This window comes from Rhipicephalus microplus, unplaced genomic scaffold (genome assembly GCF_043290135.1).
Source record: "Rhipicephalus microplus isolate Deutch F79 unplaced genomic scaffold, USDA_Rmic scaffold_21, whole genome shotgun sequence".
Lineage (NCBI taxonomy): Eukaryota > Metazoa > Arthropoda > Arachnida > Ixodida > Ixodidae > Rhipicephalus > Rhipicephalus microplus.
Genome location: NW_027464594.1, coordinates 4,944,088 through 4,968,485, shown reverse-complemented (window position 1 = coordinate 4,968,485; position 24,398 = coordinate 4,944,088). Strand labels below are relative to the sequence as shown.

At 45.7% G+C, this 24,398-nt stretch overlaps 1 protein-coding gene across 3 annotated transcripts in view; it reads right to left on the bottom strand.

Annotated features, from left to right (window-relative positions):
* LOC142761664 (uncharacterized) overlaps positions 1–24,398 on the bottom strand; it is a 146,698-nt gene that overhangs the window by 70,250 nt on the left and 52,050 nt on the right. The window contains exon 1 of one of the 3 annotated variants that reach the window (XM_075883856.1): positions 22,286–22,403. The exons of 1 other annotated variant lie outside the window; for it this stretch is intronic. The gene's annotated coding sequence lies outside the window, so the exon portion shown is untranslated. Of the gene's footprint in view, positions 1–8,548; positions 8,651–22,285; positions 22,404–24,398 lie in introns of those variants that run through there. One more of the 3 variants, XM_075883855.1, reaches the window with a different exon arrangement.

Sequence of the window (24,398 nt, the reverse complement as noted above, 5' to 3'; positions counted from 1 at the left end):
AGGAAGATTTTTGTGCTGCCCAAGGGACGGCGTTTAGCTCTGCCATAGTAGAGTACCGAGTACTGCAAGTCTATAACCACTTTTTCTTTACCCACATTTCTTCAGATTTCTTCAGAGTAAGGGAGGCACAGCTGAAGTTAGCAGTTGTTCAGTACTAGCCATGTGCCCACTCCTGTACGCATGCATACTTGGTATTCTGTGAAATGTGAATAACACGATCTATTTAATTTTTTTAACTTGTAACATTCCGATACACAGTGATAAATTAGATTTTGCGCTCATTTGTAGGACGTATACACTCTTTCACTTGTTTTCTTTCACTTGGTTTCGTTGGAGTATGTACAATCTAAAAGTACAATAAAACTTCCCTTTCTCAATGGACCATGCAGTTGCGTTTCATCGCATCTCCTGTATCGCTGTACCATTGTAATAATTGAATTATGATATCCCATTGCATTCTTGTGTACATGCATGCCTCAACCGGCGAAGCGAATGAACGAACGTACGGTCAGATCGCGCCAAAATGGCGGCAAAAAAAAAAAAAACGCCAGGCAGCGGAAGGCGCAGCACAGTCACAGTGAAAGCTAGAAGAACGGCCTTGTGAAAACCTTTTGTAATTGTTTGTTTGTTTGTCCATTTATCCTGGCGCAACCCATTATGGGGGATCAACCATGAAACGAACGTGTCTTGCTATTTAAAAGGAAATGTTCATAATTTTGAAATGTTAGGTTTTTAATGAATATGCTTCATTTTGATAATATTTTTAAACGATGCACTTAGCATTCTATTCTCGTCTTCCGAAGTAAATCGCAATCGGCTTCGCAAACGCTCCTGTGGCTAAAACCCAGCCCGGTAGCCCCAAAGGAAAGAAGAACCGGAAGGGATAAATTTATTCTCAACCTTCGAAGCGGTTCATCTAGAAGTCTTTTTCTCTGATTGGTGAATAATCTGCACGTTATAAAGAAATGATCAAGAGATTCACACTCATTTCAACGGAGGCATAAAGGTGACTGTACCAGACCAGACCTGTGTTGGTAAAAATTCAGTGGGGGGACTCGGCATCGTATTTTGGCAACTGCGATCTCGGTCCTTCTGGAGGAACACCATGGATTCTTCCAACGATAAGTGAGGTGAGGGAACTCAGAAACTGACAACGCAGACTTCACGAAGTTGTCCGATACGGCAAATTTCTCAAAACACGCCGCAGTTACAAACGCCAATGTCGGAAAAAATAATCACTCATTGGATAACTGCAGCAAGCACAGTTGCTTGATACCCGCTACGGCATTAATAAAAAACATTTAGGGCCGTAGGCCGACATTCACTATGCTATTTTTCGTTATTGTTTTGAGAACCATGGTTTCCGCTACAGAATTTTTGTGCCGATTGTTCATGTAGTGGCTGACCACGCTGGAGAACTATGCCTGAAGTGAGTATATGCCACAGTTAATAAGTGAACAAGAACAAGCTTTTGTAATGAGTTGGAACATTGGACGACCCACTCGTTATGTTATTCGCATTGTGCAGTGACTGGTTGTTCTTTCGCGGTTTTAAAACGCTTTATAAATTGTGTTAACGTGATTGCTTTCCCGACATTAGGCATGTCTAAGATAACTTTGCCAACAAGTCCCAAGCACCGGCTGGCTGTTCATCTAGAAGACATTTATAATAAAATGGACTTGAAACCGAACTTGTACCACATCTTGTTGACTAGCTTGGCCTCGCCACCTGCTGTGTATAACTCAATTTGAAGAACTCTCGCTGCTCTTTTGATCTTTGTTACTTGTAGAGTGCTTCCTTAGGAACGCTAGGGCGCTTATTGTCACTGTGAGATTGTACTTATGTTCCATACTATGTCATTTTATGTTAATTCTAACACACAATGTGATAAATACCATGAAAGCAATAAAAACACCGGCGTGGCTCAGTGGTGGAATACTGGGCAGGCACCCAGCGCACCCGGGTTCGAGCGCCAATGCGGTCATCTGTACTATGTTTTTTTTTTTTCTAATTTCATGCGATGTAGTTACGGAAAGCGGCGGCGGCGGACAACTACGGCGCCACGCGTGACCCGAGTTTCGATCTCATAACAGCTTTCACTGTGAAAATTATGCTAAATTTAGCCGAAGCTGGTAACAGCATACCCGATTGCCCGCTGATTTTGGCCGAGTTTTTAGGGCTCTTTTCAGATGTCTTCGCCCTAAAAAAGTGCACGGTCGTGTAAGCTCTCTATACAAGCGAACTTCAGTTGAGTGAGGATATTCTAGATGGCGCTGTAATGCTACTCTCCTACAAGGAAAACTTATTGATCAGGCACTACCAGCATTAATGTACGCAGATGATACGGTGCTAATGGCCAACAACACGGAATATTTGCAGAGATTGATAGACATCTGCGGTAATAAAGGAGATAGGTTAGATTTTAGATTCAGTAAGAAAAAATCAGCAGTCATGATTTTTAATGACAACGAAAGTAGTGAGCTTAGGATACAGGAGGTCACGCTAGAGATAACAGATAAATACAAATATCTGGGCGTATGAATAAGCCATGGGACCGAGTACCTGAGGGAACACGAAATATACGTGACGACTAAAGGTAACAGGAATGCAGCAATGATGAAAAATAGGGCACTGTGGAATTACAATAGGTATGATGTTGTGAGAGGAATATGGAAAGGGGTCATGGTTCCTGGGCTGACGTTCGGCAATGCGGTTTTGTGCATGAGATCAGAAATTCAAGCAAGATTAGAAATTAAGCAACGTGGAATAGGTAGGCTTGCTTTAGGAGCTCACGGGAATACACCAAATCAGGGAGTACAAGGTGATATGGGATGGACATCATTTGAGGGCAGGGAAGCTAGCAGCAAGATAAAATTTGAGAAGCGATTGAGAGAAATGAAGGAGGAGCGTTGGGCTAGGAAGGTTTTCAGCTACTTGTACATGAAGAATGTCGATACAAAATGGAGGAAGCGAACCAGGAAGTTGACTGGTAAATACTTAGAAAACAGCAGGTGGCCAAACCAAAAAGAACTATCGGTTAAGAAGAAAGTGAAGGAAACGGAGACTGACATGTGGAAAATGGGCATGATTAAGAAGTCCGCACTAGAGATCTATCGAACTTTTAAGCAGGAAATTGCCAAGGAAAGGATCTATGATAATACTCGGGGTAGTTCTCTACTGTTTGAGGCCAGGACGAGAGTATTGCGAACCAAGACATATCGGGCCAAATACGAAGGGGTAGACACGGTATGCAGTGCGTGTGGAGAGGAAGAAGAAACTGCCGAACACTTGATAATGTTCTGTAAAGGGCTTCACCCTATAGTTCAGGATGATGGCGCAGAGTTCTTCAAAGCACTGGGGTTTAGGGACCGGGAGGGCAAAATAGACTTTAAGCAAGTAGACTTAACTAGAAGGAGGTTATCTGATTGGTGGCTAAAGTCAAGGCACGAGTGAAAAATAAACTCTCCACTGCAAAGTACGAATCCTCAAACTCACTTTTTAAGGAAAAAATAAATATAGTTTTGGGTTCATTAAGTATTACGGCTTAGTGGCGCTAGCCACCGCCTGATCTAAAGGGTACAGCCATATCCATCCATCCATCCATCCTATTGGCTGCTGCACGGGCTGTGCCTGGGTGTGCGGGGAACGAGTGCCTCTTTCAGTCTCCTGTTCGCCTGGATTGTCACCGTACGTGCCGGATCGTTGGTGAGGCATGGAGGAAGCGGAGCGGCGGGCGCGGAAGGACGTGACGGCTCGCACTTGTCGCCAGACAAACGAACAGACGGACGGATGGACGGCTGGGCGGATGGACGCCTCGCTACACCATCATCATTTACTCCATACATATTCTGTTAATTTTTATGTACGTAGAGTAAACAAACTTTTTTTCGAAACAGTAGCACGTTTTGTGTACTTCTTCTGGAATTCAGACTTTTGTAATGATGTTTCATGCGCATTGTGCTGAAAGTATTTTGTGTATGTTCATCACTGCTCTTAAAATTTAGACACCATTTTCTATTTTTTGTTTCTTATCATAATGGAATAATTTATTTCTAAACACATACATGCACTGATCACCGTCGTTTTACTGATAGAATAGATATGCTAACCTTATATTGATTGTCATGCGTTTTAGAAGTACAGGTAGTTGAAATTTTAACATTTGTTTTCTGTAACTTGTCCTGCATTTTGATATGGGCCATACATCAGGTTGGCGAGCATTATAAGTAGAGAAATCTTTCTCTAACCTTGCTTGTTGCGCAATGCTATCGATATTTTCCAGTAAACCAAACCTATATAGACGGCATAGTTAGTGATGTTGTTCAATTTAGCTATTGACACAGAGGCGCTGGTCCCCACCTCGTGGTCGGTTAATGACCCGCTCGTCCTTCTTGTTCTTCGGGCGCCCGCGACGCAAGCTTGAGGCTATGAGACCGCACACAGAGAAGGCGCTGCCCGAACCTGTTCACAATATGGGACGAGGAAAACTGCAACGGGGCGGCAGCATGCGACGAGTGCGACTTTGACGCGCACGGGCCGAGAGGCCCCCATTTCTGCGTCCCCCGATGTAACATTACGCATCTTGGCGTGTAGATTTATGATGCAAGGGGGTCGCTACTCGGCCTGGTTCGTATTTATTCTATAAGGAAAATTATTTCTTTGCGTTCAGAACGTTTCAGAAATTAAGTCAGATGGAACAGAGTGCCTCCGTCTGTCATTCGCCTCTGTCTTGTTATTCGCTCTGTCCTGTCTGATTCTTTTTTTTTTCTGAAACGCCCTGCACGCAGACAAAAGATTTTCTTCTGTTTTTAGTATGTAGATGCATAATCCCGCCAATGGTTCCCTCGTAATGAACGGGCATGGCAGTGTACATACTATAGCGCGGAATTTAAGCTGCCCGACTGGCGCAGGATCGGTGCGGACTGGCCCACTTTATTCAGTAGACATAGGTGGATCTAGTACAAAAATGCCCTACGAAAATTGTAATTTTTCTATATGAATGTTTCTTTTCACCGAACGGTGTCTGAAAATACAGTAAGAAAATAAAACTTTGTGCAAGCATGCGCAGTGCTATGCAATATAAATATCTATGAAGGAGAGAGAGACAGAAAAATCCTTTTTATTTCGGTTGCTAGCCTATTAGTGGGGAGGCCTGATTCCTATATAGCTAAGCGAGTTTCTTTTTATTTTTCGAATGAGAAGAAATTAGTTCACACATTGACACCAGGTGCAGCAAAGCTGCGTTTTAGGAATCATAGAATTACATTATCGCCTCGCGCGAAATTTCAATATGAACGCGAGTCTGGTGTCCCCGTTCTGTACTGTGGAACATTGGATTCGTTTTAACCAGCCAGGTTTCTTTAACGGTCACCTTATTCTAAGCACACGCTCGTTCTTACATCTTGCCCCTTTTGAAAGGTGGCCGTTATGTACGGGAGTCGAACCTTCCATTCTTTAACCTAAAAGCGGAGCATATGAAGAAGCCATATCAAGTTGTTCACTGCTACGCGAAATTACCCTTAGCGCATCATTCTTCTTGTGCTTCTTGTACGTGTTCTACATGAATCAAAGCAGTAAGTAGTTTGGTATACATATAGATTGTCGTGCTCATCACCGCTGGCCCCGGCACTGAACCCAGAAAACGGCTTGCATTAATTGGTGGGACGGCAGCAATTTGGAACCGGGACGTTCATCGTTTTGATTGCAGTCTAAGAGGTAATGCACCAGTTCAAGGGTACCATTTTTTTTCTCTTATCGACGTCGCCATTTGATGCGCCCGATACAAGACACATTTCACCAACGAAGGCGAAGAAGCGACGGAGTTAAAACGAGCTTGAATGCTGATTAGGCGTTTTCCCAAAATGTGGAGGACACTGAGTATACATACAGTTCGAATGGTGTCGAGAAGCGACCTAGATAGTTCATCTAGTGACCTGTTATACTGCATGCTCTGCAGGAGGGAAAGGCGCTCTTTTGTTGTTTTTTAAAAGAAAGTACACAGCACCTAAACAGGCACGCTCTTTGGTTTGATTGCCAGAAACACTATAGTTGGTTCTGCAGACCCCGATCAGTCCCGATAGCTTCGAGCAGGTCAAGATGGCATAGCGTGAAACAAATCATCCCGCGTACATGTTTTCGGGATGCCGTATCGCGCTTTCTGATATGAGTATACGTGCTTACAATGTGAAGAGCACGTCCCGACGCTGCGACCGCACCGACCCGAGAATCTGCTATAGGTGAGTAAACAAAAAACAACAAAACAAAACGAGAGACCTTTCATGCATCAGCCGTCTCCGGCGAAGGCTAAAAGTACCAGTGAGCTAAGTTTCGTGTCAAGCGTTGCCGGTTTTTTTCTTCTTTCGGCATCTCAATCTGCATGGGAATCGTAGGGAAAAGGAGGACGCCGCATTTATCGCCTTCAGTAGTGCGCGCGATATTTTTCTAGGGCGTTGATTGCTGAGGTGCAGCCTGAACCGTGACTCCTGCTCTGCGCTAGCTTAAGGTCAACACGGGACACGAGGCTTCCTATACTATCGATTGCTATGGGAAAATCTGGGGCACATGTCGATAAAACTATACAAGTGTACGACGGTTCATCCAGCGTTAAATTATGGGTAATGCACGACTTGCTGATTGATTTTGCGCTGAAACGGAAGACACGAGGATTTCCTTACTTCCCGTCTTCATCAACACGCGGACCCTGAATGAATCTGGCGACATGATTCTAAGATTCGCTGGGGTTCTGCGCATGCGTTCTGGCGCGTCGCAAGCTTCTTAACTCGCCAAGCTCCTTGAGGTCCCAATTTTGAAACTCACTATTCTTGGAACCAAGGAGGTTTAAAAAATTGCTCGAGTGGAAATTATCACCCACGAGTGAAGCCAGACCCACCGCAAAATTGCGGCTGTCGCAGCCATTTTTCTAGGGGCATGATGAGCTGGTGGCGTTCGGCAATTGAGAAGGAGCGTTTTCCTCGTACGCCCAGCGAGTTTAACGTGGACCCCTTTTCTGGTCAGATAGTGCTCAAAGTGCGTCATTTTGCTACCCGTATTCTTTAGTAAGCCTTGAATTCAAGGTAAATTTTATTGGGGAATAAGTCAGCGATACTCGTCTCTGTGGCTTGTTTTAATAAAAACAACTATATTTCAATTCGAGATTCATGACAAATGTAACCTTTCGACTAACAGGTGAAAGCCACTTGATGTCTAAATGGGCACAACCAGAAAATAGCATGTTTCTGAGATCTTTGGAGGGCGAAAGCTGGCTTCACTATTGCTGGCAAAGTATTGCGAAAGCTTCCACTCCAGCAATTTTTTTAACCTCCTTGCTTGGAACCTTTCGATGCGAATACGTGCTCAAGGCGAAGATTAGAATTAGTTCTGGAACTTACGCGACCGTTAGAGATACCACTGGAATCAGGGGTCTAGACAAAGATTTTTTTTTTTTTTACGGGAGAGGACAGCCCCTTGAATTGATGATGATGAAAACTTTATTTTGATCCAGTGAAGAGGCAGGGGTGACCCCGCACCCCCTTTGATATGGTCATTTTTCGCGCTCTATGCCATGGCGAAAAAATTTCAGGGGAAGGGGGGGGGGGTACCTGTGTGCTACCCCCTGGCCACGCCCCTGGCTGGCATTGTCGATGATATACGCATACAAGCCAACGCGCTTGGCCGCTTGTCAAATTATCGATGGCCGATGCTCTTCTCGCCTCTATCGTCTATAGCTTGCTTTCTTGTGGAGCGACATTTTGTTTTCTGGGCGCAGGTTCACCGAAACAAAAAGTAAAATATCCAAAACATCGACTGCTTACTTCGTCAACGTCATAACCCCGCTGACACCCAACGTGCAATGTCAGGACCATTCAGCTACTGCGATGAGATCTAGTATTTGCCTGGGCTCGAAGGACCACTGCCTCGTTCTGTTGGTACGTAAGTGGAGAAGCACATGCTATAAGACAGCAAGGCTCGCTATTAACAAACGTTTACTGAAAACAGCAGAGAAACACATTTCAATGTGCGTGTTTTTTTGTTTTTTTTTTCCTAAGTGAACGTGTTGCCTCATGATCAAAAACTCCCACGGTCCCTTACGCGTTCGGCTAAAAGCGCTCGAAGCCCACCAAGTTCTGTTTATAATTATTTTTCTATTCTTTACCTTCTCAGTATATTGTAATTATCACCCACAAACAATGACCTGTCCACGGTACGCCTGCAGCGATGACCCTGTTCTCTCTGGCCATCTATGCGTGTGCATCAGAAATCTTTGCAGGCCGCGACCGAAGTGCACGAACTTGCAGCCAACTATCTTAAAGAGCGATCACCAGTGACCGTGAACCGAAGGGGTCATGGAATAAACGAGGCTACTCGAGCGCGTCGCTACTGAGCATGTTGAGTAAAATACAGGCCCGCTGAATGTTCCTCTGCACGCGAGGTCACGCCCGTTGCGACCGCATGCCTTACGGTTCAGCCATTCGCGCTTTCCGCGCTCGATGCGATTGGCCATTCGACCCAGAAGATTAAACTTCTAGTGAGAACCGACTAATGCATTTACCTCAGCTCAACTTGAAGGTCAGGTTCATGCAGCGGGGCATTCTCTGGACTTTCACCAGGTGGGTCTGTGTTGTCGCTCTGCAAGCAAGCTCTCATGTTCCGTGAAGGCTGGGCACATGGAGTCATAGACCAAAGAGGTTTGCACAAGTTACCCCTGACAGGAGCAACAAGACCACAAATAGCATTCCAACTAAGGGCTTTAGGAAGGGCTGGTCGGTTTTAAAGAGTGCGTAATGAGTGCGTGTTTAGAAAACGTGGGAAACGGTTTAGAATGCTATAGGTACTTAACTATGGGAGAGCATAAAGCCATCCCGTGCATGTCGGAGCCTTTAGCCTAGTGAATCAGGCAGCGAACCATCAAAAGAACGGTTTGAATTTAGAACGGGCTACTTTTTTAGAGGCGAAGCTCCATAAAGCGGCACCCGTTCGTCCCTCGTAGTAGTGCGTAACATGTATTATGTTTTGACCTGCATGGTGGTGCCGGTGGGAGATTTTTCCTGTGCGTTGTTGAACAATAAAAATTCGCTGCGTGCGCATTAACTAAAATCCGAATTCTCTTGTCTCTCATTCCCCATTAGCAGCCATGTACAATGAGCACTATCTGACAAGAAAGGGTTGCTACGTTATACTCGCTGGGCATAACCTTCTTGGTTTTAGAAAGGTTTAGCGAGCGTTGGGAAGCAGTGCCATAAATACAGTGAACTAGTATATACCATGAACTCTATGTGGTTAAAGGTGGGAAGTAGACACGAAGCGCAAGCCGTTGGAAAGTGTGCGTGTGCCACCTCTCGTTTATTCCTTGGAATGTCCGCTGGATGGCGGTGCTTCTATATGGGGAAGATATGAAAAGATGTGAGATGGTGGTACTTGGAGTGTTGAATAGATGGATGAACGGACACACAGACAGATGCTTGGATGGACGCATAAACGGACGCAGGGGCGAATGCAAGGGTGAACACAGGGACGGACGCACGAACAGACGCAAGCGCGGACGGGCGGATGGACGCATGGACGGTCACACAGACGGACGTATGGACGGACGGAAGCAAGTACGATTGGACGTACGAATGCTTCGCCCCCCTCTCCATCATTCACTCCGTGGATATGCTGCCAATTTTTTATTCATCGAGATAGTTTAATGCAGAACCCAATGTAACATTGCGCTGATACGTACTTAGACATAAGGCCTCGTTACACTAAATAATATACGCTTTGACTAAAGTACTTTGTGGCCTTTTTACAACTTTACGCCAATCTAATAAATGCTAATAAAGGATCGGGAAAATATTGTCTCTACGGCCCTGTTAACTACTCTGGTTCTACATGAATACTATTTCAGTGACTAAGCATTTGAAAGCGTTGTGAAGGAGGTAGTATAAATATGTATCCATGATCGTGACCGGGACGGTTCACTGCTCTCCCATAGTTGAGGACGACGTACTCGAAATCGTTCAACACTTCTAAGGATGGTCCAGAAGCAGCATAGTGGTTGCCTGCGTCGAAGAACAGCCTTGTTCGCTCCTTTAGCAAAGTATATTGTACTCTACGTGATTGAACTTTCTGGCTAAATACACAACTTCGGAGTGGCTTGACATTGTGTCGTAGGGATAGAGTACTTGTAGCTCTCTTGTTGTTTACAGTGCTGAGTACTGTGAATCTTGTAATATTGGTCCCACACGCGATTATCGAGCATTTGAGCTGAACATAATAGCTCCAAGTGTTGCAGCTGTGCCAAAGACTGCGGGCAGTGTGTCGTTTTAATGGCGAAACTTAAAATGTTTGTGAGAGTTTAGTTCACTCAAAGTAAGCCGCAATGCCCACTTCACCCTTTTCTTATATTTTGCTTAAGTTTTGAGCAAAGCATTACAATATGAATCGGTGGTTCAATTTACTTTAAGTAGTGCATATGATGGAGTTCACAGGCACGTCAACTATACACTGGTACTCATTTTACACCAACTTCGTTTTTCTCCAAACTAAGTGCCCACTATAGTCTCACACCATGCGTAGCAGTTATCGCTTCATTCGTCTTGGGTCGATAGATTATTTTATACGTGTGGGTGATGTTCAATAAGCCAGGGCCTTCGTGACCCGAGCTGCCCGCCGTAATTCGCATAACACAACGCATTATTAAGCTGCTATAGGCGTGAACCACTGGTTATTTCTCTCGCTAGCCTGGGTGGTCGTTCTCTTGTCGCCCTGGCCTATACCTACACACCCCTAATGGGGCATTAGAAAAGAAAAGGCTACTCTGTTCCTATTAGTAATTCATTATTTCACGATACCAAAACCTTTTTTTGCGAGAAAACGCGTTAAAACAAAACACCGGTGGCAACGCCCCTTTGAAGTCCCCGCAACAAGCGCCGTGACGCCATAAATTTTGTCAGCGTCTACTAGCTCCTACGTAGTTCCTAATTGCTAACAATCGAGTGCATCACCTTTATATCTGACCGGAGACTTCACGTACCAATTTTCAGGAAATATCGAGGAGCTAATGTCGCCAGATATGGAAAATAATACGCTTTGAAATTCGGGACGTCACACGCGGAGATATGTGCGCAAAACCGAAAAAACGAAGCTAGGACTGATTACTTCTTCTCAACTAATAAACCTATGACTGTAAAATTTACGACATTAGAGTTTTGACTGCAGAGTACAATTTATTAATCTAAAGCAATTCATTTTTTCTATTGAGTGCCCCTTTAGGAGTGGGCCTGTTTGGTTACCAGTAATACTTTTTCCGCTGTTTCACACTTTAAACATCGACCTTTCTCCTCCTCTACACATGGCGTGTCCTACACCTCCTCACACAACATTTCGGCGGTTTTTTTTTTTTTACGTCGTCATTGGACAGTGCGCGGTAACGAATGACACAGCGGGGAAGCCGACCGCATTGATAGCTTTATCTTCATACAGCACAGAGAATACCATGACATGAAGACACGAGAAATAATTGATGTCTCAAGCACCGTATCGTCACTTTTTTTTAAGGTTTCTTAGAGTGTGGACAATGCATGGAGGTGAACTTCTACCAAGTTGCCCAAATCGCCACGAAACAGACATCGGGGAAATAAAACGATTCAGGGATCACGAATCGTCTTGCACTCCTCCCATACTAGCTAGGCGGAGCTGCTCGGGAGACGCACCCACGCATGGCTGTGCCTGTCACACACACGGCGGCTTTGACGTGCGCGTGTGCAGTCCAAGCGCCATCGCACTGTAACACGTACGCACTGCGTATTCGCTGGCGTGTCGTGCACATCAGGCCCCCTCGTCGCTAACGACTTGGCCTGGACAGGCAGGCACTTACGTATGAGCTCAAAAGCGGGACCTCATGGCCCGCATTACTGGCTCGTGACTTCATACAGCGCGGCTACCAACCGTTAGCGCATCGCCACAGGCGTAAGCATTGCACGCAGGCTCGGAGTCGTCGGAGGGAAAATCTTTTCGATCACTCCTGTGGTCGTCAGGGCGGCTATATGGCACACAGTAATTATTTCGACGGCATTTTCCGCAACTCATAGGCATTGCCAAATTTCGGTGCGAAGAAAATCGCTGAGTGCCCGTCAAGCGTTGTCAGTTTTTGTAGTTTTTATTGGAGAAATTATCACGATACCACTCTCAGTAGGAATCTGGTGGCATGATCTAAAAAGGGAAAAGAATGAATTCATAAGCGGTGTTTTACACAGTAAAAAAAAAGAAAGAGAGAGAGAAAGAGACACCGGCACTCAAGTCGTTCTTGTGTACGTCTTTGTAGTTCCAAATCTTTCGCTTAATGCAGCTGCACTAGCGTGAAACATGAGGAAGTCTTAAACATGGACAACCAGGTGATTTCTTTGGCGATCATGCTCTTGCCAAGGTCATGGCACCCTCTCTTGGGTTGAGCAGCTATAAAGTGGATGTTTTAGAAGCATTTTTCGCGATCTCAGATAAACTACCACGATTGGTTGTTGATTATTTCAAGGCATATTATTTTAAAACCTTCTTCGTTTGTATCGCACTGGTTTCTAGCATTTAGCCTTGTTTTATGCCTCCATTGATGACTTTCCTTGCGTCATGAGATAGTGTATGACCGACAACTAAGACGAGTCAATAAAGTGCTATGAACTGAACAAAAAAAAAAACGCTAATAGCCCATCTGCGGCAGAATAGGTGCTAGAAGAGGCATCTTCAACAGTTCAATAAAGTGACGGTGGTTAATCATGGGCCAATTCTGTTAGCTATTCAGCTCAGATGAAATTGCGAAGCAGGGGAGTGGAGTTGGTAAATAAGAAAAAAATGATTAGAAAAAACTTTACACACAGATCCTCTATACATTTCTTTAACAGAGAAAATTGTCGACGGGCAAACGAAAAAAAAAACAGTTTTATATTATCAAGTTTACGGTATTACGCTAACGCAAGTGTCTGTCAGTAAGGTTAAACGTACTTTATCCAATTAAGACGAACCGGAATGGCTCCCGTCTGTCGCCCTAGGATATGCTCTAGCGGTAATTGATCCCCTATACTGATCTATACTATTACACTATACCTTATCTACTGTTCACGTTAGGGAGGTTATTTTAGGTGAATGCTTACAAACGAGTGTAGAAGGTCTCTTTCCGTACATTACATGCTAAGGCAAAGATATTGGGCTTCGGTGCACTCTCCTGGAACTAGCTACATTTATGTACCATGGCGTTATACAGTAGGCGTGGGCGATAGTGGCTATTCCCTCGCAAGGCCATGGCAGTGCTGGAATTTAAAGTCAAGTTTGATGTGAGGCGTGTCAGCTCTGTCACGTGGTTGTCTTTCCAGTGGCGTCGTTACCGGGGGAGTGGCGATGTGCCGTTCCGCCGTCTGCCACCATTACCGCGGCGTGCCGTCCATGTCGAATTCAGGCCCTCCCAGCGTCATAGCGGATTTACTACGCTACAAGAAGCAAAATATGAGAGGAGAGACAATAAAAACATGGCGCATCCGCCTGTGCCTTGCCACTGCGGAGAACGGTGGCATGTATTCGCAAGTAGACAGACTTCCAGCAGCACGGACAAGATCCCGCGGGCATCGTCCTCAGCCGCTTTGGCGCGCCACGCATTTACTGAGGTGCACTAAAAGGAGCGAGGCGCGGTGACCGCGCCAGAAATGCGCCAGCGGGAGGCAAGCATGCCGCGGGATGGTCGACGTACAGGCCGGCGCTCAACGGGGAGTCCATAGACGCGACGGAGGAGATCGCTCCAGAGCATCGCCCGTGTACGATGAATGTTGAAACAGGAGTTGCGTGCGGTATGTGGTACCGAGACGGCGTCGGCCAAGCTTCCGGATGAGATTCGCATTGGCATGCTGTCCATGCACAACTGTTCTTCAACTACAAGGCAGGCGACTCCTTGAACATTAGTGCCCCTTGGATCACACATTGCTGGAGTCAATGTCGGGAGGACCTAAAGTTCGCCCGGCACGACCACACCGCGAGTAAAATCCTCTCTCACTGCCCTTGCGTGCATGTACGCGATACTTGCTGCATGTACAACTTGAGCAGAGTTGATTACTTTTGTTGCAGTTATTCCATTACCGTGCTGCGTACCCATTCTATAGAAGAAAAAAACTCTTTCCTTGAAAGGGTTGAAGCAGGCTACGTTGCTTGTTTAGCGAAGCCTACGTCCAGGACACGTGGCCTTCGGGCTCATCAGCTGGGAACTGTAGACGGGACCTTTCAGAATGCTTGAAGAGAACAATTTTAATTTGGTGCACAGTTGAAGATACGCTTTGCTTTATCAAATGTGGATGTCATTCAATTACACCATTGTCATCTCTCCCAATAAATATACCCCTCCCCTTTTCGTATTGCATACCTTGTCATGAACAGCAAAACACAGAGGGCAGCTAATTGCACACGGTGTATAATACACTAACCTAGCCCGATACTGCCCCTTACGAACAACCCTTATATCCCTCATTTGGCTTTCAAGATCAACTGAAGCCTAGCACTTCCATTAAATATTTGCTTCTTGGAGAAACTTTTTTCGGGAAACAAGCGATGTTTTCTGAAGGCCCGCTGTTGGCAATGGACCATGTTTTCTTTCAGTGTTAAAGTTCAAGCATGTAAAATGAACGTTCCTTGTTTACGGTACTTCTGGAAGACCGAGAATACCGATAGATTTAGAACACGATGACATGACATCAACAAAAAAAATGATGCCCTCCACGAAGTGAATCAAGACGAGTGGGTTAAAAAGTCTTAACACCGTATCGGTAAGTAATCATACGTTACCGAAGTGTTGTCCCATAGGATGTTTTATATTTTTGTCACACTTATGATTGATTGATTTATATGTGGGGTTTAACGTCCCAAAACCCACCATATGATTTATGAGAGACGCCGCAGTGGAGGACTCCGGAAATTTCGACCACCTGGGCTTCTCTAACGTGCACCCGAATCTGAGCAGACGGGCCTACAGTATTTTCACCTCCATCGAAAATGCAGCTGCCGCAGCCCGGATTCAATCCCGCAACCTGCGGGCAAATGTGAATGATTTTCGTCTATTGTAAACCTCTATTTATTCACATAGACGCACATGTTTCGACTATAGCAATAGTTTTGTATACACGATGACAGTGGACAGTGAAAGGCGGAGATCAAGCTAGATTTTTTCGTAATGTCTACGTTGAATTCCCCGACAAGTGTAAAAGATTTTTGCTTGAAGGTTTTATATCATTCGATCACACTTATAATTTGTATTAGCTTATACATGCTAAATCGTTTTTATTCAACTCTGTACCCCTCTTACTGCATGTCCCTTCTATCGCTCTGTACCGACAGTGTACCGCTCTACATGGGAGTGCACTGCTCCACAGGGTGTTCTTCTCATTCCCTAACCCACCTATTCCTCTTGGGAGTCTGCACTGCTCAGCTTACGCCGGCAGGAACAGCAACAGCTGGTCCAGTGGGCTCGCAGCGTCGCGTAGGGCAATGGAGTCCAGGACTGAGGGCCCCACCCAACAAAGGCTCTCTGTATATACACTCGCCAAAAAAATTTTAATTCTCTCTCTTCATTGTAGAACTTTTTTTTGTGTCTTACATATGTTTCCACTATAACAACTGTTCTATAACATCCCCACAACACAATACAAGGTTAGGTCCTATAAGAAGCTTCGTCCCTAAAACAATTCATGCTTCATGCCTGAACCACTCTTGTTCATAAACACCCAGATCTTCACCACCAGGAAGGAAGGCACTGCACCAAACTCACGACGCATCACCGCAGCGAAGGCGTACATGAACAACTGCAGGAATGCGCGCAAGCGATTTCGCTTTCGCAAGATCGTGACAGGCGCAGGCGAGGCTTCCCGCGCAACGCGCGCGCCCAAACAGCGGACCACGCAGAGACGAGGCGGCACGGAGATGTTTGTTGCTTCGGCCGCTTCTGCCGTTCTATCGCGATGGATGACGCTTGGTTGTAGAAATAGCACGCGCCCAGCACCACCGCCTGCTCGTTGTACACGCGCAACACGAGCCTTCGTTACGAGTTAAACAAACTAAAACCTGTTGGCGATGCGTACTCTTCGGGCGTGATGGGCGTGCATCACGCGGCCGCGTGTCGACTCCGCGAGGAAGCGCGCATGTTCCAAGACGCGTGCCTTTCCTATAGCACGTGTTTGATCGTATATTCACTTTAGCGACACTGAGCTTCACCTTATCTCTTTCGATATGCCATTTCGTTCCAGATAAGTCACGCCTCTACAAAAGATTTCATGGTTGCAAAGAAGATAATCGCGTATTATTACCTTTTTTGCATTCCTAATTTTTTTGTCTAAATAGATAGAATGATTTGTTGGGTCCCACATCCCAAAACCGCCATGTGATTATGAGAAGACACCGTAGCGGAGGGCTCCGTAAATTTCGACTAACAGGGGTTCTTTAACGTGCATGCACCCAAATCTGAGCACACGGGCCTACAGCATTTTCTCCTCCATCAAAAATGCTTCTCTAAGTATGAGCTGCAGTTTTAGCTCATATCGCCCCAAATTATGCAACTAGGCTGGCTTTCGGCACGAGCGTGGTACATAGCGCATGCAAGCGTCACGGACATTTCGCTTGCGACAGGCTGTACAGCTCGGGGGAAATGATGACAACGGGACAAAATAGATGTGGCCGCAGAGTGTGCGTACTAAGTGTGTGAAGCAGTCATGTGAGCAGCAACTGGCGAGTGATTCCCAGCTACTCATTTGGGAATGCACTGTCAGTCTACCAAAAAACTTAACGTGGTGTCAAACTTAAAGTGGTGCCAAACTCACGCACCTATGTAAGCCCTTCACCTTGCACCTCTTTCAGCATGATATTGCCCACACTCGCTTGCAACTCTGCATGCTCTCTACACTCGTGGCCTGCTTTGGTTCCAATCATCCTTTGGCTACCTTCCTTCATTTCTTTCGAACGCACTGAAAGGCAGTGTAGCTCCATTTAAACTTATCGCAACTGGGATTCTACGGTACACACTCGCAGCCGGCGATCGCGTGGCTCGGATCACTGTAAGCGTGGTTCAAATGCTGGAAGTGATTCGGCGCCCCGTTTGTCAGAGAACGTAGATTGTATAGGTTACCGATCCAAATTATACTGGGGCCATCGCAACTGGCGTGTGCTTTTCGATGAATTGAAGTAACCAAACCAAGTGGCACAAGTCGGCAGTTTAATGTAAGAATTTTTTTCTATAACATACACAGGGGCACTCTGAAGAAGGTTATGCATCGCAAGTGCCCTTCAACTATGGCTAGACCATCCTATACATCTGTGATTTGTTGAGCGAAAGGATGGAATAAATGTTCCCTCACGATCAGTGGCAGAATCGGACTTCTATATATATGTGAATATGTGTACGAGGCTTTCATTCCCAGAAATATGTCACTCGTTAATTGTTCGTAAATGAAGCAACAAGAAAAAAACATGTGAACGAAGGGTAGCTAGTTGATGCCGCACACGATTTCATTCCCTGCACAAAGGATGGTTAAGAGGCAGGGAAATAATATAGAAAGCAAGAAACGAAAAATATGAACAGGTGCGGCGACGCTCACAGCATATTAAAGGAAGAACTCAGCCAATCATGGGTGCATCAAACCAATATAAAACACTCTGACCAAAGGCAATGTCCACTTGCATGAACGAAAGGCTTTACAAATTTTACGTCATCAGCTGTCGGCTTAGGTATCATACACCAAGCGTACCTACCATCCCGAAACGTTTGTAACTAACTGTAAAATGAGCTGGTCGTGACCGCTGAATACATGATAACTGATTTCACTAGACACTATACTCCACATTTACGCCCAAATTATTATGCTTTAAAGGGGTCTTGAAACGCTCGCTCTAAAGCGACAATGTGAAGCCACCGGCGTCCACACGCACTAACTAGGTGACGTCATCATAAGTAATTCTTCGCCTATCGAGGAACGCGGAACTTTTCGGTACTTGCGTGCGTACAACTGGGACAGTCGTCAACGTCTTTGTCATACGCAGTCAGCGTTAACATGAACTCTGACGTCATATTAAGCAGCGTCCTTGTGGGACGTGGATCGCGTATGACAGACGCAGATGAGCGCCTCTTACGCGTGCTCGATATGTCATAGAGTTCCGCGTTCCTCGATAGGCAAAGCGTCTATGCAGGTCCACTCAGGCTGATGATACAGTTAGCGCATGTGGCTGCCGATGGTGCCGCATTGTCATTGTAAAGCGACCATTTCACGACCCCTTTAAGGAAAACTTTTCACAGCAATAAAATAAGCAACTACACATTTCAAACGTCACGGCAGAAAAAAAAGAAAAGTTACACATACAGGGTGACGTTGACGTAGAGACTCAAGGCCTACGCTTCGTCACGAAATGTGAGGAGCCTATCACTGCTGTGAATACGCTGCAGACCTTCATCTCTTACCCTGACACAGTCTCGCGTTGTACGACTACCTTGGCCCGCTACCGACGTAACGATGCTCTTCATGGGCTCTGACGACGACGAAGGACCGAAATGTCACGGTAAGCGGCTGGCTCGTACGCGGCAGTAAGGATGGCCCGGTCGGTGGACGCATGACCCGCGAATCTACCATGCGCGGTTCCTTCCGCAAACCCAAGGTCACTTGCCATGCTATTTTCTAGGTAACCCGAGTGTAAAAAATGAACAAATGAATCCTGATGGAGGAGCAGGAAGATAAGCATTATCTAGGCGCGGAACAAACTGTAAGGTCTAGCCTGGCGCGATAGTAAATACGTGACGCCCTTTTGAAGCAAGAGGAACACGACAAGCCTCGACGGGACCTGCCAAAAATATACGCGTCATTGCTCGGCAAAGATGAGCGTAAGAGCATAACTTTCAAAAGGCGAGACAAGAGAGGCCGATACAAAGCCACAGCCATGCACGTGGCTTTCGCCATTGCGGAAAGCTCTCGCATACGGTCGTTTTCACATAAGGTCTAGACTTGCGGAGGATTAGCGGGTCGACACGCAGACGACGCTATAATGCTGCGAGCAGACGTTACCAGCAGTAGACGACAACGACGTTGGTCGGACGATCATCTGGGAGCACAGTCGTCAAGCAAGCGAACGAGCAATCTAGTCACAGGAAGAGAGTTATAAAGTGGAGGTGCCTAAAGGAGGAGGAGGGGGGGGGGTTGGAGGGGGCGGATGGCGAACTATGCGACCTCAACGCTCGGTGTACGCGCCCACGCCCCTCTCTTGGTCGTGCACTGCCGCACTGCCGTGCCAGGAAGTGAAACGGCACGGTGTGAGACGATGAAAGAGAGGAAGGTCTGGTGGTGGATAGGAGGGGGGGGGGGGGGCCATCGTGGAAGAGCAATGGAAGCAAGCGTCAACGCAAATCCAAACAGAGAGAAGCGATGATGATAATTGCGTTGAGAAAGGGAGGCCGGGCTGTTACGCGCGACCCGCCGCATCGCGATGGCGTCACGCTCGCCGTGACCCAAGAGCCTTCGGTGATCAAGAAGAAGGGGACACGCCAGACGGAAGAGGTCACCGCTTGCGGCTTTTACGGGTGGCCTCCCTTTTTATAAGCTGGCTGGCAACGCCCGCTTTGATAGCACTAGAGTCGTCTATGTAGCAATGACGAAAGGAAAGCCGTTACTCAATGCATGCAGCCAACGTGAATTCGGATGCTCATGTTTCTGCATATTCAGGGACAATGCTCTTTGATTGAAAAGCAAATACTATTGCTTTGGCTTCAGACAAGAATTGGACGGTAATAACTTCTATTGAATGTCGTACAGTTTGATCACCCGTGCTCAGATCTCTTACGTCGGAACGTCCAGGTATTGCCCGGTCGCGCCTATCGCTTACAGGTCCGCACTCGCACTTGGGTCCGAACAGTGAAATATTTTATCATTGTAAAAAGGCGCAGAAGATACGCAGCCAGACCTTACAGTGGATGGTCGCGCCCATCTGCTCAAAAAAAAATTCTTTAAAATAACAACACAAGTGGTTGTTCAGTGTGATAGTGGAGAAACCTACTGAGCTCAACAAACCCTTTACAGAAAAACACGCGCTCAACAAACCCTTCACTCGGCTTCAATATGGCCACCCCCCCTTTCCCTACGCTTTCCCATGAAACGTTCATTTTCTGTACCATCTTGCTCTTCTTTTCTTTCGAAAAACAGAATGCAATGACTCATATTCCAAGACACAAGGCGAGAAACCTGTCCTCGAGCGCAAATGCACACGCTGTTCGAGATAGTGACAGGCGCGGAGAGAAAAGCGCGTTGTACAGTATAACACGTATAAAATGAAAGCACGTCATGGTGAGACTTCATTTATTCTCGACACGTGTATACACACAAGCCCCGTCGCTTCTTATACTCAGCGAGCATACAAGAAATCCTGAATAATATTATCAGAGATTAGAATCTACTTCCCTCATTCGAGTAACAGTTAAGAAGACGAAGACACAAGAAAAAGAAAGAAAAATCAAAAGTGTGGACAGTCTCCGCTTTTCCTTATAGAAACAAGAAAACGTCGAAACACTGCAGGTCAGAGAGTGGCACCGGTCTCACGACAAAAGCTCGTTGAATATAAACGCACGCAGATTAAGCTAAGAAAAAAAGACAGAAAGAAAGAAAGAAAGGAAGAAAAGAAAGGAAGAAATAAAGAAAGAGAAGAAAGAAAGAAAGAGAGAAAGAGAAAGAAAGAAAGGACAAAGAAAGAAAGAAAGAAAGAAAGAAAGAAAGAAAGAAAGAAAGAAAGAAAGAAAGAAAGAAAGAAAGAAAGAGAATAAAGAAAACTCACCTAGCCTCGTGGGCTATGTAGCTTACTCTGCCAGCAATATTGTACGATATCTGATACGCATTCACACGAAAGCGGCCACCAGACGTAGCAACTAAATTAAAATAAAGATCACTGTGACAGCGCACGGCCTCTCGTTACGGAAAGAAAACACCTCGTATACCATGCTGCTTATGCATTTACGTTTCTACATTATCAGGGTGTAGCATTCAGTCTAAGCGTGCGATCACATAAGCGTGGTTCTATGGACTTGGACACTTTCGTTTAAATGTGTAATGTATGTTGTACTTTGTCTTTTGTTTGTTATTGCGCCTGTCGTACAGACGCTCGTTCCTTAGGTTTGTTGCGTCTTATGATAGAATAAACTTTTTCTAAACACCGTTCTTCGGACGCTAGCCTGCACTGTTCTGTTCAGTTGCGTTCTGCTCTATGAGGCTTGCTGCGGAGAAAATTAATGTTTGTATACCCTCGGCTGCTTCGATTTCATAAGTTCTGCAGAGCAGAAGAATATGGGTTACCCTCAAACAAGATGTATTCATACAAAAAAGAACAGATCAAAAGGAAACAAATTAATGAAATAACATCACAATTATTGCACAGTGCACTTGCAGAAGTGTACTTTTCAAATAGTATGCTCCCCCACCCCACCCCTACGCAAACTCTATGTTGTATACGCAGAGCAAATGGACTGACACGTGACTTCATATGTAGGTACATATAGCTGCTCGCCACAAGCACTTACCCAGCCAAGGAAAGACAAATACGTTAACCACAATTAAAACCGGTGTAAACGGTGCACTGTTAGTCATGAATAAACTCCCTCATGGGAAGATCGCTCATCAGTGATTGGCCCCCTACTTTGGGTTCCGCAATGAGGCCAATGATGATGAAGGAATTAGATCCGGATCAGGCCTAATGGCGATCAAAAGTGATCCCTTTTGATCACCATAACCCGAACCAAAGAGCCGACTCTTTGGTTCGGGTTAAGTCAGGTTGGCTGAATTGAAGATGGGCAAAAAGAGAACATGAGTGGAACGTGAAGAGTATGTGAACTCGATGCGAACGGCATGGTATGCTGATTGTTATCTGGACTCAATGTCGCAGATATTCAGCCTTCATAAATTGGAGCAACTCATTCCTGTCCTTTAGCATAGCTGTGATGCGCGTCATCACAGTAGAAAGATGTTCAGATTGACACTTTCGTTTTCCTTTCAGCTGCGGTCTAGAGCTGTGCGATGATCGAGTCTTTCAATATGTATCGACGACCAGTAGGTATACGACAGTGCCGCATTACTGGAACGGCCTGAATGCGGTAAAGGAACGTCTTCGGGCAGGCTCAATCTCCGTGCACACTGCGAAAACGTCCCAGGAGACGGCCTACAGACAGACTATACAACAAAGGTATACAGTCTATACCACCACGTATACAGAACAGAGAAAGCAGGGCGGCGAGTTGAAAGACGGTATACTATAACTACGGCACCCGTATTCACGTCTTTCGTCGCAGTACGGCCCCCGCAATGGCGGGGACTCCTTGGTGTCCGTTGTCTCGCGGCGACGGTGGCGTATTTATAGCAGCGGCGATGGCAGCAACTGACTTGGCGAGGTTTCACGCTGGGTCGACGGCAGGATCACCACTCGCTGCTGCTCCACATTCGCGATTATTTCCGCGACCACCACCTGCGGGCCGCAACAGGACGGCACGTGAGCCGCATGCGCTCCGAAACGTTAAGAGCTACCGGCCTGGAGACCTGCGGATAGTCTCTGCCGCTCACAGAAGTACGAAAAGGAGCTTTCCGCTTGATAATTCACCAATATTTGGGCCAACATCCAGGATCTATCATGTTTCTAGACAAAATGTTGCAGCTCTTTTGATAGTCTTAGTTCGCTGTCTCATCAGTTGCAACGTGAAACCGATGAGGGGCGGCTGGCGAAACGAAAAAGCAAAGCCAAGGAGGTTAACGAAGCGCACTTCCAGCTTTCTGTCATATGAATTGGGACACGAGATGAAAGATTCAACAGATAATAGAACAGGTAGGGTACCGCACAATGCCAGGGTAATCTACGTCGATGCCAGAGGTGACATTTGATTTTTAGGAGTTGTATATCGCTTCTCGTAACGGAGAAAAGGTGTAAAATTGAATCAAGTATATATGGACGCTTTACTGATGAATGTCACCCGACAAAGTGCAAGGAGTGCAAGAAATCCACGCACGAAGAGGCAAGCTTGTGTTTCCCAGATGTTTAATGTCTCACGGATTCGTATAACCAAATAGTGCGAACTAACGTACGATGTAAAACTGGGAGCCAACTTGTGGAAACTCAGAGTTTGAGGACGTACCGGTGCCACCAAGCACTATTTATTTATTTGCAGCTTGAGTATGTTAATGCAAATTTAAGGGAAATAAAGATACCACCGCCACGACAACCCAAGCATGCATGTGTGGCCAGTGCGATGCATTGAAAAAAATTCTAGGCTGGGTAGCGTACGCTGGAAGAAACCTTTATTTTTTCTTAACGCAGTGGCTCCTAAACTTCCCCTCGCTATTGTGTCTACGCGAGGATGCAACACAAGATTTGACTTAGTTAACAAAACATCCACCGGTCCATCGAGGAGTTCTGATTACTTCTGATCGAAATGACCACAATGAACCCCCTATGCAGTGTTGAATTAAGTACATGCGATGGCCCGATTCCAAGCGTATTGTACACTTAAACGTCGCTTCCATCTAAGAGCGCTGTCGGAGCTTACTAGGAACATGCGAATATCACACATCGGCAACTTGTAGTATTACGACGATGTGTATATTTGTTTCTGTATGCGATCCGTATATACGATATCCACCTCTATAGTTGAGGCTATGTAGTCATCCTGTTATGTCGTACTAAAAACTGATTGATGATTTACTGACTAATCTGTTTATTAATGAAGTGATTGATCTATTGGCTAGTATTGCGGTATGCATAGCATCCGGTATATATTGAGGTTAGTTTTGATTGCTGTTACAGTAATTATGAGGAAAGCAAAGTAAAGTGGCTGAAGAAAAGTGTCGTCGCTGAAGGAGGCCGAACTTTGAGCCTTCGTACTATACGCCTTCTTTACCTTTATTCCCTGCTCATCACGATTCAATACAAAAATGTAGTTAACACTCGTAGCTGTTTTATATGCTCTTTTTTCTGATGCCTTCAGAAGGCTACATGCATTGTCACGTATACTGACGTAAACTAAGGCTTTCGGCAAAAAAATATGTACCACGAATGTTCCACGACGGTTCGACTGCTTAAATGACGGTGCGAGATCAATCCCGTTAGATAAGAACCGGAGGCTGTCTTATGTGTGGAGCCAATTTCCAACATTCCAGAGTGTGCCTGACTACGCATTCACTTTCATGACTTCCGATCGCGCTTTCACGTCACGTCTCGCTATACAAACGTGTGCTTTAATACATACTCAAGGTTACAACTTTCATTATTTTTTTAAATATATCGTTCCGCGTAGAATAACTTCGCATAAAGGAATAATCGATTATTCGAGTCAGACCACCACTCTAATGTTGAACCATGTCCGTATAGAAGGCGAAGTATACATTACCGAA